Raw genomic sequence first — 7,353 nt, 5'->3', positions numbered from 1 at the left:
TGGACATAGTTGAATGCTGACATCGTCATTTGGCTGCACTTTGAACAAGTGGTTATCATGAAAACTGTTGTCAGGGAAATGCCATTTCAAATCAGTAAGGCTGATGGTTGCAGTGATTCTGAGGTCACATTTTTACACAATGTAAATAAAATGTTCCCATGATAATGTTTATAGCTACTGATCCTTGAGAATGCCAAATTAGGCAGAGTCAACCTAAGAATGATCTAGGGATGAACTGCATGGATATTTCTTGGTCACAAATATTCAGCAAGGCAGCTAGGAATTCAAGCCTTACTCGTGTAATCTTGAAGTAGGTTTGTTTCAAACAAACCATAGTTATGATTAACCACAGCTTGTCAGGTTCAGACAAGGCAACAGGGTACAGTTAATCAAAAGCAGAAGTGAAAGATTCCAAAGTCCGTGTGACCACATTGTAGGTAGGAAGAGTGCGGAGGATGAAAGACCTAGGCTTAACTAGGTTTATTTCCATTATAATGAACCATGGTTTATTGTGGAGTTCAAATGCAACTTACACTCATATATGCATAGCAGGAAGAGAAAATTGCTGCAGTTGCCAATATGTTTTTGGAACGTGGCAACACTGAGTTTGATTGCCAACATTTAACATTCCTCCAACAGAATTTGCACAAGGGTCAAAGAATGTAACTCATACTGTAAATGGTACCATAATTATGGGATTATCTACATGGCATAAGTATTTTTCTTTATTTCAAGCAGAGGAACAACTGTGCCAACAAAGCATTGCCGCTCATTTGGAAAGCTGGTTTTGCCAGCCCTGTCTTGGGCTGGAACACCAGGAAAAAGCTGCTTTTGGCGGCAACGTTTTGGGATCCCAAGAGTATGTCTATGTGACCCAGTCTTCTATTTTAACTAATCAGACATAGATCCAGAACATTCTTTCCAATTTCTCCTGTCCAATAATTCTAGCGTATGGTTAAACCAACAAGAGATTTACTTTTTTTTAAAGGAAGGAAAGTGGGGGTAGGAGAAAGCCCAGTCTGAAATAGCTACTTTTTATTTATGCATTGTGCCATTTTTAAATTAGGAATAATACTGTGTGTCTGGTACATTTGTATTTATTTTACGAGTCATACTGAAATAACTCAGTTGCTTCTTAGGGCAAGGGTGGATGAATAGCTGCTGCTTTTTATGAAGCCAGCTGCCCTGACTTACGGCTTGCCATTTCTCCAAACTTTTACAGTTCTCCTTCAGTGAGTCTAAGCCTGATTATATTATCTTTTGCTACAATACACCCCCCCCCCCTTTTCCAATGAACCTTAGCTGGAACTGCTCCCAAAGGAGTCCTGAGCATGCATAATATGAGATCTGTACTTGATTAAACAGAAAAAAATGTAAATAAACTTTTCACTGGGGCTGTAATTTCCTCCCCTGGTTGTTGTCCATCCCCAGTGGCACTTCATTATATATATTTCTTTATAGTGTGAAATGCCTTATGATCTTATCTCTATCATTCCGCACCTGCCCTGCAAGGTAAGTGAATTTTATTGCTATTTTACAGATAAAGATATGAACATGGGAGAGAGAGTGAGGCTCTTAACAGAGTAGCTATGGGCAAACTTCCCCCAGGATTGCGAGACCTCGGGCCCAGGGGTTAAGTGTGGTCCCTTGGGACTCTCCCCAGGTCACCCCCAATAGCCTTACTTTATAACCTCCATGAGTCTGTTTGCGTAGCTAGAATGTGTCCTTTACTTGGGGCCAGCCCCCCCAAGAGGCAAGGTGAGGTGACAGCCTCAGGCAGCAGGATCCACAGGGGTGGCAGACCCAATGTAGATTTTTATTCCCCATTTGTTCCTGATGTTTCTGATTATCTACACTCACCCCTTCTTCCCTAGCAGGGAGGGAGGTGCCATTTTGTGGTTTGCCTAAGGTGCCAAAATGTATTGGGCTGGCCCTGGCTTGAACTCTGATAATACTTATTGGTTGCCTGGATAGAAGACAGAGAATGGTGTGTGTGTCTGATCCAGCTGAACCCTAGAGCTGTTAAGCACTAAATGGCATAAAGGCACTGCGGCCCCAGTAGTTTTCCAAGAAGAGTGGTATGAAAATATTATAAAAATATATTTGAAATGAAGTGATTAGATATATCAAGGGTGTGATACAATCAGTTAATTTCTTTTAAAACATTCATCTTTTATCTAATTAATTTCAGCTATGCACAGTGAAACAGACAGCTAGTGAGACAGATGATTCATGAATATCATTGAACAGTCTGGCAGCATTCCAAAGGCATGCGAAATCAACTCTTGCTATTCTGGCCAGATCTGGGTAAAACAGGCTGGATGGTTGTCCTGCCTGCACCATATCCTGCAACTTTATTTTTCAAATCAAAAGTTCAGAACGTTACATTTGTCATATGTAACAGCTGTTTTCTGAATTGGAAGTAGCAGCAATTTCCAGTGTACTCCAAAAGAAAATTTCGCACAATGGAACCTGACTGATACTTGGCCTAGAATGGAACAGAAGACGTGGTTAATTGGTTGTGTTCAGTGTCAAATCATTGGCTCAGTATTATCTACGTTGATCCTTCTCTATAGTCCTGCCTTTCAACTCAGAGCCATTTGGAAATGTTGCTTGAATTGACTTATGGACTTATTGCAGTCATTAAGAATTAACATGACATGTGCTCCAGCCTTAGCAACTGTCTTAATTAAACAATTGTCTTAAGTTTGATGCTTTTGCCAACACGGGGTGCTTCTAGACAAGAGCATAATATTGTAAACATGTTGTTGACTTGAGATATTACAAACGGTTCACTAGCAACAGGCTTTGCTTTTGTTTGTTTTTTTAACTTATCCGTTTTTCCCTGGGCTGGCATTTTGATGAACAGCACCAATCCCACAACAAATGCCCATCTGGAACCACACCAGCCTGCAATTTGAAAGCTTTACAGCTTTCTGCAATAAAGACTGCCCAGTATCTTAGTTGAAGATAAACTACATATTGGGAGGAGATACACATTCAGGAAAAGTGCACCTCTTTATCATAACCAGACTTACATTAATGTGAGTTTATAGATCCTTTGTTCTATGCTTTCTTATTCTGCTCTTCAGTATTCTATATTTATAAGCAGATATCAGAGTCAGTGTTACTACCAGGAATGTTAAATGCAGTACCACATTAAATCATCTAATCACAGTAATTATTAGAGAAAAATGGGAAGCAGCTGCTGTAACACAGCACTTTGGTTCCAAAACTAAAGACAGATGGGCATGATAATACAGCATTATTAATGACACACTTTGCCTATCTATTTTACATCGTATTTCCCAACACTGGCAGGTTAGTGAAATGCAAGCTCCTTTTGTGATCTCACCCTTTGACAAAATAGATAATAGAATAAGTTGGTGTTTTATTTTCACATGCATCAAAGATATATGAGCTGAGCAATTCATTCACCGTTTTTTGGAGTTCTTTCCGTGCTAGCACCCTTTTGATCACAAAAGTTAAGTGAAAGAACATAAAAGAGTCCTGCTGTATCAGATCAAAGGCCCATCTAGTCCCACATTATGTTCCCACAGAGGCCAACCAGATGCTTAGAGGAGATCCACAAGCAAAAGTACTGTCCAATTCTAGTTTTGCATCAATTGATAGTCAGAAGCATAAAATTTCTGATACTGGAGATGATAATATATAGCCATCACGACTAGCACGAATGGAACATTACTCTTCCACAAGGAGGTGGAAATGGAAGTTGAATTAAAACGGAAGTTGCACACTGTACCACACTGCTATACCATCTACAAAAATAATGCAACACCCATCTCCCCATTTACACGATTCAACGTACTGTTCCATGCCACTGCAATCTCTGAGCAGTGCAAGATTCCAGGGGTATGAGGCACTTACCTAGGGCTAGTGTTTCCTTTTGAAAATGAAGCACAGTGGAGACTATGGTGTCTTTATGGTTTATTTACACGTATATACAACCTGAGCCTGTGATGGAGGGCTTCACAGCATTAACACCCCAAGAAGGTCCTGCTTCTCCCATAGCCACAGCCTTGGATTCAAGCAGAAATTAGCCTCTCGCTCACTCTCTCTGCCTTCCCAACCTCCAGCTTTTTTCCTCCAGGTCACATCACAGCAATCTCTGCCCGCACCTCCAGCTTTGCCCTTCTACCTCTATCTAAGAGCTGGAAAAGGAGCCCCACCCATTTGTTATCCAGCACAGAGCCCCCTTTCCTTTGTTTTCTTAGTAGCCCATCAGCCTTCCTTTGTTCTCTCCCAATGGCCCCTCACCCAGGCAATTACCTGAACACAATATATCAGGGCAGTTCACAGAATAAAATACAAGATAAAAACACAAGTAAATAATTAAAGCAAAAACAGCAAAGCAATACCCCCCTTCTTCCCACAGACACATTTAAAAAGCTGTGGAATATTAATCAACCAAAGGCCTGGCTGAAGAGGAACATTTTTGCCAGACGCCTAAAAATATACAATGAAGGAGCCAAGTGAACCTTCATGGGGAGAGCATTCCATAAATGGGAGCCACTTAAGAAAAGGCCCGTTCTTGTGTCGTCGAGTGCCCCCACCCACCCTGGACCTCATGGGGAGGAGGCACATGAAGAAGGGCCTCAGATAATGAACTCAATAATCTTTTAAATGATGGTCGTCGTAGTTCAACAACAACTGGGCAGCACCATATTGACTACTCTGGCATAATGTGTGGCATCAAGTCAAGCAGACTCAGAGCCAGATTACTGAGGGAGGCAGATTTCACTCTGAAGTGCACACAGAATATATATGCAGGGGGAGGATGTGGTTACAAAGCAACTGAGAAAGTCTGGCAGCAGTAGAGAAGCAAATGAATTCCCTACAATGAAAATGCATTTTATAACAGCTAAAAGATTGTCAGCCTTAGATTTAGCACTGTCAAAAAGTACGGGCATAAAAAGGTTTCCATGCCTCCTATAAAACTGGCATCAGCCAAAACCATAAATGCCTGTCCTGCTGCAAATGTGAAAGAATGTCAAAAAAGTGGCAAATTTAGTCATTATGTTAAAATGTGTAATATAAGAGGGAGATAAAGTCTCAATGCAAAGGGATGTTTACACTGGGCAGAAACAGATGCAAACCCGCATGGTTTCTTCATTGGCACACTGAACTTTACAGTTCTGGCAGGTGAGTGGCATGGGCTTCTTCTCAATAATAATCACAAAATGGTGAATTTACAAACTGGCACTCTCGGCTGTTCCAGGTAGCAGATTTTAATACACTAACTGCATAGCATTGTCTTGAATGTGACTGAAACAAATATTTGGACTGAATTTGGAGCAGGTTGTTTCAGTCCACTGAGAAACAGGGGGCACAATTTCTGAAGAGCTGTCACCCTCCCCCCAAAAAAAACTTTTTATGATGGTTCAGAGAAAACAGACATTTGCTATGGCAGAGGCAGGTATTTTTTATTAACCCTCACTCCCCAGAAAAGTGATGTCAGCTACCAAACCTCTTCCCTCTCAAACAGCATTCTAGGAAACAATTATGCTGCAGCTCTGTAGCACACTGTTCACTCTTTCTGAGGTAAAAAACTGCTGCAGCCCTGAAGCACATTATTCACTTTCTGAGGTAAAAAAAATGCACAACAATAGCAAATGCTGATCTTCATACTTGAGAGTTGCTAGAGAATCACTCAAAGCATTTTGCTTCCAGAGGGCAAGTGAAAGATGGCGCCTCCCTCCAACCATGTACAAAAACTGACTAGACTGGCAGTTGAATCTTACTCTAACACTGGGCATAGAATAGTGTCTTCCTCTGCACCTGAGGACAGCAAGCTAGCATAGGGGGGCAGGACATATGACCTACACAGCTCTCTCCTTCCAACTTCTTGTTGCTACAGCTCTCTGCTGCCTCCAGAATCTGCCGCCTAAAGCAAAACCTCCTCTACTGAACTCCAGCCCCAGAGTTACATGTGAATAGAGCAATGTTATAGAAGCTGTGTGGCCTCAAATTAAAGACCTGGCTCACTTACATAAAAGCTTTTAAACAAACAGAGGAGAAAACCAAAACTGTCTCCATGTGTTTCCAAAAAGACCTTGACCACAAAGCTGGAAGAGACTTTCTTGATTCTGAAGAGAAATATTTTCTTTAGATGCCAAAATGTAATGGCAAGTGGGAACCAAGTGTTCCATGAGTGAATGCAGTGGGGCAGGGGGAGCAGTTTTAGAAAACACCACCAGAAATGAGAGACCTTGAACAGCAGCCATGTTGAGATTGGTTGCAGTCAGAATTACACAGTGTCAGATAAACTTTGCTCTACACTCCTGTCTTCTGTTCCATCATTCTAGAACAGTTTGCATGTCTCCTTGGCTTGAGCTAAAGTAGAAACAAGATCCGTGAAATGTAAGGTAGTAAAATAATTTTGGGAAATGATACATGAGTTGAAAAAAATGTTGAAAGTAACTTTTTCTAAAAAACCAGAAATCTTTCTTTTAGGAATTCTAGGTGCCGAAATCCCAAGGGAGCAGAAAAGACTATTTATGTATGTTACCACAGCTGCGTGGATGTTATTGGCCCAGAGATGGAAAGAAGATAAAGACCCTACCAGAGAGGAATGGCTGGTTAAATTGATGGATTATGCCAAAATGGCTAAAATGACCAGAAGAATCAGAAATCAGGAAGTCCAAAATTTAAGGAATGGGGGAAATTTATCTCAAAAACCATTGTAAACAGGTAAAATTGTTATAGGATTGGAATAACACTTGTAGTTTAATGGTGAATTGTGGGCATAATGGATATGTAAAAGATTTGGATTATCATAAAAGATGCAGGAGGAAATGATTCACAATAGGACCCACAAAGGGGAGGAGGGAAGTCCAGGAGATTCTTTGGAATCTTGTTTCTGTGTTGTATGTTGGATATGTGATTGTAAAACTTTAATTTGAAAAACCAAATAAATAAATAAATTCAAGAAAGAAAGAAAGAGAGAGAGAGAGAGAGAGAGAGAGAGAGAGAGAGAAGATCTGTGATATACCATCTCACCTATCTAAGCTTACTTAGAAGTTAGGATCCATTGAGCTTGCTCCCAGGTTTGCACAGTATTGCTGCCAATAGCAGATGGCATGGTGGGATGGTAGCACTCCATTGACCTCCTGACAGTCGAGTCATGATGCTTACCAGAAAGGAGAGCCGGAGGAATGAGGCTATGGGGAGTTTGGCAAACACACTGGCAAAACCATGACAGCACTCTTGCTGGTGTGTTTACATAGCATTGGCCTCCCTGCTGCTTCACCCCACCCACTACTAGGGTAAACAGCTGTAAGTCCACTGCTGGGAGATCAGATGAGCACTATTACCATACTGTCTGCCACATAA

General features: G+C 41.2%; 1 long non-coding RNA gene across 1 annotated transcript; it reads right to left on the bottom strand.

Moving 5' to 3' along the window:
• Positions 1-2,388: 2,388 nt before the first annotated feature.
• Positions 2,389-6,940, bottom strand: LOC308597399. The gene is made up of 3 exons (XR_014012933.1): positions 5,650-6,940; positions 3,039-3,096; positions 2,389-2,488 (listed from the first exon to the last, which is right to left on the bottom strand). It is a non-coding gene; the product is annotated as an uncharacterized lncRNA (long non-coding RNA).
• Between the last annotated feature and the right edge of the window lie 413 nt (positions 6,941-7,353).

The sequence above is a fragment of the Podarcis bocagei genome, assembly GCF_964188305.1.
Source record: "Podarcis bocagei genome assembly, chromosome: 11".
NCBI lineage: Eukaryota > Metazoa > Chordata > Lepidosauria > Squamata > Lacertidae > Podarcis > Podarcis bocagei.
Note: the sequence above shows the minus strand (reverse complement) of the source record. Positions and strands in the feature narration are given on the sequence as shown.